The sequence below is a fragment of the Mastomys coucha genome, chromosome X (genome assembly GCF_008632895.1).
Source record: "Mastomys coucha isolate ucsf_1 chromosome X, UCSF_Mcou_1, whole genome shotgun sequence".
Taxonomy (NCBI): Eukaryota; Metazoa; Chordata; class Mammalia; order Rodentia; family Muridae; genus Mastomys; species Mastomys coucha.
The window spans coordinates 145,451,967-145,455,813 of NC_045030.1; the positions used below are offsets into that span (position 1 = coordinate 145,451,967).

At 40.9% G+C, this 3,847-nt stretch overlaps 1 protein-coding gene across 10 annotated transcripts in view; it reads left to right on the forward strand.

The window, feature by feature from the left end:
* The window catches only part of Cldn34 (claudin 34), a 37,313-nt gene that overhangs the window by 12,926 nt on the left and 20,540 nt on the right, over positions 1-3,847 (forward strand). The window contains exons 2-3 of one of the 10 annotated variants that reach the window (XM_031369610.1): positions 1,310-1,542; positions 3,454-3,519. The exons of 7 other annotated variants lie outside the window; for them this stretch is intronic. The gene's annotated coding sequence lies outside the window, so the exon portion shown is untranslated. Of the gene's footprint in view, positions 1-1,309; positions 1,543-3,453; positions 3,520-3,847 lie in introns of those variants that run through there. 2 more of the 10 variants (XM_031369620.1, XM_031369649.1) reach the window with 2 other exon arrangements.

Sequence of the window (3,847 nt, forward strand, 5' to 3'; positions counted from 1 at the left end):
GGGAAGGGAAGGGAAGGGAAGGGAAGGGAAGGGAAGGGAAGGGAAGGGAAGGGAAGGGAAGGGAAAAGGGAAGGAGAGGCAACAAGGGAGCTAATTTAAAGGTCAGCCTGAGGACATAGTTCCAGGCCAGCCCTTAAAAAAAAAGCTAAGTGAAAGGCACTGAGACCCCTAAATTATAATTTGAAGGAATGACTCTACTTGCATCCATAATGTTGGCATACATCTTTGGAGAGTTGTCTCCTGTTTCAGTATGAAAAATAGTGCTGTGCTGACCATACTGTTTTCTAAATATTTATGGCCAATGTTAGAGGGTGTGTTAATTATCTCCCTGCCAGTAAATATTGCCCTTCTCTTTGTTTACTCAGACCATGCTTTCTCAGCATAACCCTTCCTTCCTGGTACTGCTTCCTGAAGTGGAAACTTAAGGGTTCTTTGGAAAGTCAGTTGTGTTGGATGGTGTTTTGCTAAGGCAAACACACAAAGAGTGTTTTCCTGAGGCAGACACAGGAGAAAAGATATTCTGCTAAAGCAAGCACTTGAAAGAACATGTGATGAAGGATTCTTCACTAACAACATCCATGCATTGGTTCACCTTACATTGCATAGTTGAGCTCCATTTGTTGGGACTCCATAGAGAGAAATGCACTAAAAAACTTCTAGTGGTGTGCTGCAGTTTCTTGCCGCTTTCTCAGACTCAGGCTGATTGGCAGAGTGATGTCAGCTAAGACAGACATGTGTTGAGGCAAGTCCCATGGAGGACATGTGATATCTGGAGGGAGTATAAAAAGGACTCGATGGTTTTAAAAATAGCTGTGCAATGCTTGTTGGTCTCGAATCTTCGCTGGTCTTCACTTCACTGAGAGAGGCATAGCTGAGAAGTTTTGCTGATGTCCCTCCAGGTCCTCCTGTTGATTTGTGCCAAGACTGAGGCCTGGCTGTCTCTGCTAGGTAGTGCCATGGCTGCTGATTCTTGTTTGCTATCCAGACTCTACCGAACTGGACTGCTGGTGTATCTGTGAAGTGTTTATGAGTGGATAGAGATGCTACTGCTGACTTGTGAGCTAAACTGTTGATTTCCAGACAACATAGCTGGGAGTTGCTCCAAAGAATCATTTCTAAACAGGTCTACTCCCCCCATATCCTTTCTTTTCCACTACTTCTGGTGGATGGTGGGCTAAAAGGGAGGTTAAAGTATTTAAGAACTATCATTAAAAATAGGTGTTGAAAAAATTAATGTTACAGCTTCCACAGGGGTCACTGTCCCATGCCTGAAGAGCTCATCCTCATGTTGTCCTGTATTTCATTGCAGTTTCCCAGTGTTCATTGTAACCATGATGTGACTCTCAAAAGATATCAGTCTCCAGATAAAAGGATTTGCTGCAGCCATTCTAGCATACATACCTCTGCAGCATTTCCATGGGTCTTCCTCAGTAAGGAGTACAGTACTTTCAAGAATCCATGAACTCCAAGTCCAGCATTGTTTTAGTAGGAATATGGAGAACCTGCATCTACCACTATAACAACTTTTCCAGCAATATCCAAGTATGTCATCAATATGCCTACCACGACTCTTTCATCCCTTTGAATATTCAAGTTGTTCAACATCTGGTACTGGTCTCAAGCTTTTCTGGCCATTGATGTAGCTAAGGATCTCTTATTTTTATTTAGTGGGAATGTGTTTCCCCTCTTTTTCCTTGGGAACATATTCACCTTGGAAGACTTGACTATTTCCACGGTGATTTGGGACCACGTTTCCCACAAAGTTAGTGTGCTTGTTATAACACCTACCTCAATTTGTTGATTTCCTTGGTCACCTGTTGGCCTTGTTATAGAAGACTTGCATCCATAGGATAGCTCAAAGCTGTAGCAGAAGGGACACTAAACACCAAAAAGGCTGACCATTTCCTTCTCACCTCTTTTTTATTTGAAATTTTTAAAGAGATGGACTCTCACTATGACATCCAGGTTGCCTTTGGACTTGTGACCCTTCCACCTCAGGTTCTTAAGTGCTGAGATTATATAGCTCTGCACCAGCGTAGCTGGAAATAATCTCTTAATATATTTGAAAACCCAATTTTTAAATTTTATTGGACGAGACATACATTTTTCATATGAATACTTACATATTAGAAGCATTTGAAGAAGTAAAAATAAAAAATTAATGATAAAAACCTCCCTTCCAAGGTAGATTGCTTCAACTGACAATACTCAGTGATGTATAGATGGTGAAGAGTAACTTGGCATTGTAAGATCTGAATAGGTCCAAACCAGATGGGGTCCCAGTGTTGAGAGAGGGGAAAGGTTCTTATCTCTAACCATGAAGCTATCATCAATTGACATTCACTTGGAAAGGAAAAATTCATTTTCTCCAATGGAGTGGATGCAATGTGACTAGTTAACTCAAGTGAAATTCCCCACAATGATAGAGTGCATCACTGGAATTGTGAGCCAAACAACCTTTTTCTTCATTAAGTTCCTATTATCAGAGGATTTTTACCACCACAACCAGGAAACGAACTAAGACAAAATTTGTTGACAAGAAATGGGGTTGTTGTGAGGACAAACTTGACAGGCTACTCTTTTTTGGTTTATTGAATTGTTGTCTCTTTGTGGGTTTCTCTGTGTTTCTCTGTGTTTCTCTGTGTTTCTCTCTCTCACTCTCTCTCTCTCTCTCTCTCTCTCTCTCTCTCTCTTTCTCTCTCTCTCTCTCTCTCTCCCTCTCTCAGTGTGTGAGTGCATAGGGTGCTGCTTATGATCACTTGATAAGGTAAATCAGGGAGCCATTACCTTATTAAGAGGGGTTTGAGCACATGACCTTTGCCTATAAATGAGATCTGTGGTGAGATTCCTAGAAAATGGCAGGAATGTATCTGGGAAAGGAGAGACGTCTGAAGCAGTTGTTAATTGTGCTGGAATTCTTGCTTCTCTGCTAGCAAAGGCTTCAACTAGATTCTTGGGTTAGGGATGGCTTTCCCCTCCCATGTTCCCATAATAGTTCCTGTCTTCCTTTCATGCCTCATTAGCAACATGGAGGGCACCATGAGGAAAGATTGACCAAGCATGCTCACTGAGATTTCTCTGGGTATATTTACGAGTGTCCAGAACATAGCATTTTAAAAGGCATAAACCATAATCTGGCAATTTGTGTGGTGCCTGTGTGTGGGGATTTGAAGAAGGAAGCAGTTTGAAGCAAGTCATTTTAATAGAAACTTAGATAAGCAGTTATTTGGGGGAGGGGATCCATATAAAGAGGAAGTTTTAACAGAAACTAAAATAAGTTAACTAGGACACCCTGACCTTTGGCTTCTTGAGTAAATTTGGATAGTTTTCCATGGTATTCTCCAGTAAGGAGATGAAATTCCAGTTCAACTTGAAATGGCATTATCAAGAGTACAAAATGGACGAATCTATATTGTCTTGCCTCCTCATATTAGCTCTCATCTACTTCTACAGCACAATGTCCTCCTGCATGGTGCCATGCTTTCCTCCACGATGATAATCAACTAAATCTCCAAAACTGTAAGCAAGTCCCAATTAAATACTTTGAGAGTTGCCTTGTTCATGGTGTCTCTTCATAGCATAGAACACTGACTAGGACAGATCCAAAACCTCTTTCTGATATCAGCAGGCACCAGGCATTCATAAGGTACACAAGATGTAGGCAAAACATTTACACACATGAAATAAAGATAAATAACTCTTAAAACTTTTAAATGCTTAAAGGGGAAAAATAAACTTTGTAGTTAGCTTCTTTGTATCAGTTTCATGGGAAAATCTAACAATCGATCCTGTAGCCCACAGAACTAAAATTGTGGTTGGGTAGAACTAATCATGTGAGTCTGATGTC